At 36.4% G+C, this 8,315-nt stretch overlaps 1 pseudogene; it reads left to right on the top strand.

Moving 5' to 3' along the window:
• Positions 1–2,616: 2,616 nt before the first annotated feature.
• Positions 2,617–3,446, top strand: LOC128579629 (CAP-Gly domain-containing linker protein 1-like; annotated as a pseudogene).
• Positions 3,447–8,315: the final 4,869 nt, after the last annotated feature.

Genomic DNA, 8,315 nt, shown 5'->3' with positions numbered 1-8,315 from the left:
TGGAACGGCAGGTCTACTTTTAGTTCCTTAAGTGTTCTCCAAACTTCTTTCCAAAAGTAACATATTAGCCTCCATTCCCACCAGCAATGCAGAAGTGTTCCCTTCTTTCCACATCCACACTAACGTGTAGTTCGTTGATTTTGCGATGTGGGCTACTCTTACTGGAGTTAGATGATATCTCAAAGGGGTTTTGATTTTCATTTCTCTGATGATTGAAGATGATGAGCAGATTTTCATGTGTCTGTAGGTCACATGCTTGTCTTCTTCAGAGAAGATTCTGTTCAATTTTCTTGCCCACAATGAAATGGGATCACTTGTTCTTTTCTTCTTAATAATTTTAAGTTCTTTGTGGATTCTGGTTATTAAGCCTTTGTCAGAAAAATAACCTGCAAATATCTTCTCTCATTCTGAGGGCTGTCGGCTTGCTTTACTTGCTGTGTTCATAGCTGTCCAGAAGCTCAGAGATCAAACTTTCACTCTTCACAGATAATATGATTTTATACCTGGAAAACCCCAGGGACTCAACTGTAAAACTCTTAGAAGTGATCAAGGATTATAACAGTGTCTCAGGATACAAAAACCATGCTCACAAATCAGTAGCTTTTATATATACCAGTAATAGTCAAGCTGAAAAAAACAGTCAAGGACTCTATTCCTTTTACAATAGTGCCAAAGATGAAATATTTGGGAATTCATAACAAAGGATGTGAAAGATCTCTATAAAGAGAACTATGAAACTCTGAGAAAAGAACTAACTGAAGACATTAACAAATGGAAAAACATACCCCATGCTCATGGCTTGGAAGAATCAACTTTGTTAAAATGTACATTTTACCCAAAGCAATATACAAATTTAATGCTATCCCTGTTAAAGCACCACTTTCATACGTTAAAGATCTGGAAAAATAGTACCTAATTTTATATGGAATCAGAAAAAAAATCTAATAGCCAAGACAATATTCAGAAATAAAAACAAATCAGGAGGAATCATGCTATCATATTTCAGACTATACTATAAATCTATAGTGATCAAAACAGCATAGTACTGGCACAAAAATGGAGAGGTAGCTATATAGAACAGAATAGAGAACCAAGAAATGAACCCAGATACTATTGTTATTCGATCTTTGATAAGCTTATCAAAAATTTAAATTGGGTCAAAGATTCCCTATTTAACAAATAGTGCTGGTAATTGGCTGGCAACATGTAGAAGACTGAAACTGGATCCACACCTTTCACCATTAACAAAAATTGAATCTTACTAGGTAAAAGATTTTTTTTTTTACCATAACCATTTGTTAAAGTAGATACAGAACACTTCTTTTCTCAAATTTCAATACTGTTTTACATGTTTTCTGTTTGTGAAACAACTCCTATTATGTTTATAACCCCAAATTTCAATTGTTAACAGATTAACTTAATATTCACTTGTCAAACACAGTTGATAATCTTCAGGGGAAAATACATCAAAAGCATATATACAATTATAGAAGTTCTTACTATACATGTAGCATGGAAGATGCATTTTATTACTTTTTACATATTCTAAAAGACATTCAAATGAAGATAAATAGATTCAAACTGGCTGACAGACTGTTCTGTTGGTTGAGGTCCTTCATTTTATTTTTTGTGATAAGAAAATCCAAAATTATTAACATTGAATTTCTCATCATACATTCATCTAAAAACTGTTAAACTTGTAAAAGAAGATTATAGATTAACTGGTTAATTTAGGTTTTTTATACTGGCTTATTATTAAATTAATTTATTGCTGGGGATATCTGCTAGAGAAGGAAAAATGTTTTGGAGAAACTTCTTCCAGTTATTAGAATTTGGTAAAGAAACAAAATGAAAACAAAAGGAAAAAATAATTGCAAAGCCTTATGATGCTATTTTTTGGACTAGTCTTTTATGTTCAGATGATCGTTTTAAGTGTTTTCATTTTCATAAAGGTAAATACCTGAAAAGAAAGACACATTGTATATGGTTTTTCCCAAAATATAGCTTTTAAAAAAATATATACATATATCTATAAGCTAAAATTATGCAAAACCAATAAACAAAACACAGTAAAGAAAGCGGATGCAGCATATAGATTATAAAATGTCCCCACAGCAGTTGGGGGCTTTCCCCTCCCTTTACCTGTTTCATGATTTTATAATCACACCTAAGTATTATAAAGCCTGAAATAAAGGCACTACTGATAACAGGTAGTGCAAAAAAGCTCAGATATTTCTTTGAATAAAATACTTTTAAATGAGTAGATTAAAATGCAAAATGGCACATTTTTTCAACTCATTCCAGTGTCAAAGCTTAACCAAAAACCGAAATATACAAATGCAGCCTGGAAACATTTTAGTGCAAATACGAAAAGTAATGGCATAATTTAGTTACTTTAAATAAGGTATTGTATGGGTAGGGATTTTTTTTATGAGGGACAAAGAATGTAATGGCATCTGGTGCAATGTCTTCAAACTTAAGAAAACAAAATAAGAGGTGAAAACTCACCTACTAATTATTTAATTTATCAATCTAACTTATAAGGGGAGACTAAAGTGTGATTTGTGAAGAACAAAATATTTTCTTAGATTTGTTGATGGCAGCAAAAAATAACATATGAGTTCTCCTGAAGTCTATACACAGAAGTCAGCATTGCAAGAAGAGAACATTAAACTTGCCGAGGAGCTGGGGAGAAGCAGAGACGAAGTCACAAGTCATCGAAAGCTGGAAGAGGAAAGATCTGTGCTCAATAATCAGTTGTTAGAAATGAAAAAAAGAGAATCCAAGTACATAAAAGATGCAGATGAAGAAAAAGCCTCCTTGCAAAAATCCATCAGTATAACTAGTGCCTTACTCACAGAAAAGGATGCAGAGCTGGAAAAACTGAGAATGAGGTCACAGTGCTCAGGAGAGAAAACGCCTCTGCCAAGTCCTTGCATTCAGTTGTTCAGTCTCTAGAGCCCGATAAGGTGAAGCTTGAGCTCAAGGTAAAGAACTTGGAGCTTCAACTCAAAGAAAACAAGAGGCAGCTCAACAGCTCCTCAGGTAATACTGATACTCAGGCAGAAGAGGATGAAAGAGCCCAGGAGAGTCAGATTGATTTCCTGAATTCAGTAATAGTGGACCTTCAAAGGAAGAATCAAGATCTCAAGATGAAGGTAGAGATGATGTCAGAAGCAGCCCTCAATGGGAATGGGGATGAGCTCAACAATTATGACAGTGCTGACCAGGAGAAACAGTCTAAGAAGAAGTCTTGCCTCTTCTGTGACATTTGTGACTGCTTTGAGCTGCATGACACAGAGGATTGTCCTACCCAGACACAGATGTCTGATGACCCTCCCCACTCTACACACCATGGCAGTCAGAGTGAGGAACGCCCGTACTGTGAGATCTGAGAGATGTTTGGCCACTGGGCAGCCAACTGCAATGACCACAAGACCTTCTGATGAAGCCTCAAGTCAAGAACTTGGCTTTTTCAGGCGTGTTAGTGTTTAAGCAATTTAACACCAGCATTGTGTGTACAGACTTCAGGAGAACTCATATGTTAATTTTTGATGCCATCAACAAATCTAGGTAAAAGATTTAAACGTAAGACATCACACTATAAAGATACTTTGAGAGAGTGCAGGGCAAACCCTTGAAGAAATTCACCTGGCAGTATCCTTTATGAGGGGACCCCTCCAGGCAATTGAAGCAACACCAAAAATACATTACTTGGATATTATCAAAGTAAAAACCTTCAGATTGGGAGTTTAATGGGTGGGGGTGCTGACCGTGATTTGGACATTCAAGGGTGAAGCCACTGACTTCTGGTTGGGACTTTTGCCTGTGGGAGTGTGGACTCTCAAAGGGTGCAGTCATTGATGCCTGGTTTGGACTTTAAAGGGCTGGGCACTGACACCATGTTTGGACTTTCAAGGGTAAATGAACTGATTTCCAGTTCAGACTTACAAGGCTGGAAGTGCTGATACCTTAGTCCTAACTGTGGCTAGTGATCTTTTCAGAATTGGTCATACACAGGAGGGGGCAGTCTCCATCCTCTTGTGTATGTTGGCTGTAAATGTCTGTGGATTTCTACTATCTAGGAATTAAGAGACCCTTTGATCTCTCCCTACCAGGTAGTGATTGTACTGTCCAGGTCAATCTGTTGAGAACTCTAGACATGGGCTGTCCACCTGGGGTCTCTCTGAGGTTGAGCTGTGGTTGTTTTGAAGTGGGAAAGAACTGAATATCCTTCACCATCTGTCGCTTATCAAAGGAAAAGTGACAATGTGTCTGGGTTCCTTTATAGATACTCTATGCTAGTCCATATATCTACATCTCTGTTTTTCTGCCAGTACCACGCTGTTTTAATCACGATAGACTTGGAGTATAACCTAAAATTTGGCAACGTGATGCCTCCAGATTTCTTTTTATTTCTAAGAATTTTATTTACTAATAGGGTTTTTCTGGTTCCATATGAATTGACGTACTATTTTTTCAAGATCTTAAAGGTCTGACATTGGTGCTTTGATGGGTATTGCATTGAATCTATAGATTTCTTTGGGTATTATGGAAATTTTAACATGTTGATTCTTCCCAGCCATGGGCATGGTATGTTCTTCCATTTGTTAACATCTTCGGCTAGTTCTTTTCTCAAGGTTTCATAGTTCCCTTTACAGATATGTTTCACATCTTTTGCTAGATATATTTCCAAGTATTTCATCTTCTTTGGCACTACTGTAAAAGGAATAGAGTCCTTGACCATATTTTTGGCTTGACTATTGTAGGTATATATAAAAGCTACTAATTCACAGGTAATGATTTTGTATCCCGAGACACTGCTATATCCCTTGATCACTTCTAAGTGCTTCATATTTGAGTCCCTGGGGTTTTCCAGGTATAAGATTATCTAAAAAAGTGAGAGTTTGACCTCTTCTGTCCTTATTTGAATAACCTTGATCCCCTTCTCTTGCCTGATTGAGAAGTCTAGGACTTCTAGTACTGTGTTGAATAACAGTGGTGACAGTGGGCATCCTTGTCTAGTTCCAGATATGAGTGGAAATGTTTTCAATTTTACTCCATTCAATATACTATTGGCTTTGGGTTTGCTGTAGATGTCCTCTATCAGTGTAAGATATAGCCCCTCTAAGCCTATTTCTTAAGTATGCTAATCATGAAAGGATATTATCAAAATCCTTTTCTGTATCAATGGATAGAATTATATGGTTTTTGATTTTATTTATATGGCATATTATAATTATAGGTTTATATATGTTGAGCTAAACTGGTAACCCTAGAATAAAACCAACATGAACGTAGTGTATAATTTTTTTAATATGTTGTTGAATTCTTTTTTATAGGATCTTATTGAATATTTTTGCATCAATATTTATTAATGGTATTGTTCTATAATTATCTTTCTTTGTTGGGCCATTTCCTGGTTTGGGAATCAGGGTGGTATTTGCTTCATAGAATGTGTTGGGGAGGATTCCTTCCTTAACTTTGTTTTAGAAAATATCATGTAATGTAGGTACTAGTTCCTCTTTGAAGATTTGGTAGAATTCTGATGTGAAATCATCTGGTCCCAGGATTTTCTTTTTTTGGAGAGTCTATATACTTGCTGCTATTTCAGTGCAGAATATAGGTCTATTTGAAATCTCTAATTCTTTCTGGTTGAATTTAGGAAGGTGGCGTACTTCCAGGTATTGGTCCATTTCCTCCACATTTTCATATTTCTGAGAATAGAGTTTTATTACAGTAATCATTGAAGAATTTTTTTTGAATTTCTGTGTTATCTGTTGTTATTTCCTTTTTTGTTTCTGATAGAAGTTATTATAGATTTTACTTTTCTGTTTATTGGTTAGTCTAGCCAGAGATTTATTGATTTTATTCACCTTTCCAAAGAACCAAATTTTTGTTTTGCTGATCTACTGAATGATTCTTTTGTTTTCAATTTTATTTAATTCTGCTTTAATTTTGGTTATTTCTTTTCATATGGTGGGTTTGTAATTAGATTGTTCTTCTTTTTCCAGTTTCTTGAGATGTCCTAATAAGTTGCTGATTTGCTCCCTTTCTGTTTTCTTGATGAAGGTATCTAATATTATGTATTTCCCTCTAAGGACTGCCTTTGCAGTATCCCACAGTTTCTGTCTTCATTATTATTTTGATCGCCAAATCTGATGATTTCTATCTTATCTCATATTTAATCCAGCTATCATTCTTTCCATGACTTTGCTTGAGTATGAAGATTTCTGCTACTGTTGAGTTTAATTTTTATTCTGTCATCACAGTCCAAGAAAGACGATTAATCATTTCTATTCTTTTGAATTTGATACAATTAGACTTGTGTCCTAAGATATGATCAACTTTGGAGGATGATACATTGGATGAAGAGAAGAATGTGTATTCAGTTTTATTAACATGAAATGTTCTGTAAATTTTCCCCAGGGTGAAGTTTAAGTACATTGTTTCCTTCTTTAGTTTCTTCGTGGAGGGTCTATCCAGAACTGCCAAAGGGGTGTTAAAATCTCCAACTATTATACTGCAGGAAGATATCAAATTAGTCATGTCAGTTAGTCTTTCCTTTATAAATTGAGGAGCATTCAGGTAGGGTGTATAAATGTTAATTATTGAAATCTCTTCACAGTGAGTGTTTCCCTTGACAAATATGTAGTATCTTCCTTATTTTTTCTTATTTTAGTTGGCTTAAATCAAATTATATCTGCAAATAAGATGGCAACTCCTGCTTTTCTGATTTTCATTTGCCTGTAAATGAATGACCCATCCTTTCATCCTGAGTCTTTCTTTCTTCTTTGAGATAAGATTAGTCTCCTGTAGGCTACAGACATATGGTCTGAGTTTTTTGTTTGTTTGTTTGTTTTTTATCCAGTCACCCAACCTGTGTTTCTTGGAGGAGAATTTAAGCCATTCACATTATGGAAGAATTGATAGGTATAGTAGTGTATTGGCTGTCATGTTTTTCAAAGGTCCTGTGTATATTTTTAATTATTTAACTGTTGCAGGAATACAAGGCCCAATGAAGAGAAAGAGCAACCAAACACCACGTTTATAAGAGGAAGGGCTTTATTCACCAGCCGGGAGCTTACGACATAGAAGAATTCCAAACGGCCATGCTCCCCAACTGTCTTGGTCTTTCCCTTTTTATTGACAGTCAAAAAGTTCCACCCCACAGGTACCCTTCTCACCGGCCAGTTTGAATCAAGCAGGAGATGACATTCCCGCCCCTACAGAACTACAGGATTTCACAGAACTTGGAAATTTCCAAGTTTCAGGAAGTTAAGTTTAAAAATACCCAAGAGCTGAGTCACTGTGGAGAGGACCCTGCATGTGTATACTTGTGGTCTCCTTGAGAAAACCTGTTCTTCTAGATCTCACCCTTCTCGGGTATCATCTCTTATTCCCCCTTTTTGAGACTCCAATATATTTTAATTTGGGGTCTCAATATCAGCTTGTTTCTGCAGGTGCAAATATTAATTACTTTTCAGCACTGAGATTTTAGGGACTGTGACTCTTGGTGGGTTCTCTACTCAGGCCTTAATAGTACCATGGTGGTGCGCTAATATACATATGAGTTTTTACTTTTCCCTGTGACATTTCCCCCTTTGCCAAAAGTTCAAAGTCCAAAGTCCAATTAAGATAAGTCCCTCAAGGAGTTTCCTCAGGCTTCATCCATGCATTGACCAGCCAGCTCCCAGTATGTGCCTGGAGCAGGGCATGTTGACTGTCGCAGGGTATGTCGATTGTCTTAAAAGTTACCTTTACTTTCCAAGGGTCAGGGAAGCCCTATTCAGCCAGCTGTGATGACTCTAAATGAGGATTCTTTCCATCTTCACTGCTGTGCGTGTGGTCAGAATGATGGTGTAAAGTCCTTTCTACCTTGGTTTCAGGGGGACCAAGTTCTGATTCCAGACCTAAACTTGGTCCCCTTGATCTTCCAGAGAGAAAAGATGTAAAGACGCAAATGACTAAACAGAACACAGTTAAATACCCCGGTGGAGATTTTCCTTGTTACTCTTTATAGGGTTTTTGTCTATTCAGTTCAGTCTTTCCAAGTTCTTTTAGGAGTTCCAGCTTAATTGCAGAAAATTGACAGAGGCCTCTTTGAACAACACCAGTGGCAAGGCCTGCCAGTTAAGCTTTGCTTCCTGACAGAGTTTACCAATTTCTGCTCTTATGGTACTGTTTATGCACTTTACCCTGTCTAAGCTTTGAGGCCTATTAATTATTCAAAGTTTTAGCTTATTATTTGTCCTAGTTCTGTTATGAAGGCTAGCCCATTGTCAAATTTAAAACAGTGGCTACCTAAACCATGG

This window comes from Nycticebus coucang, unplaced genomic scaffold (genome assembly GCF_027406575.1).
Source record: "Nycticebus coucang isolate mNycCou1 unplaced genomic scaffold, mNycCou1.pri scaffold_95, whole genome shotgun sequence".
NCBI classification, from domain to species: domain Eukaryota; kingdom Metazoa; phylum Chordata; class Mammalia; order Primates; family Lorisidae; genus Nycticebus; species Nycticebus coucang.
This window is presented reverse-complemented; position numbering and strand designations above follow the sequence as displayed.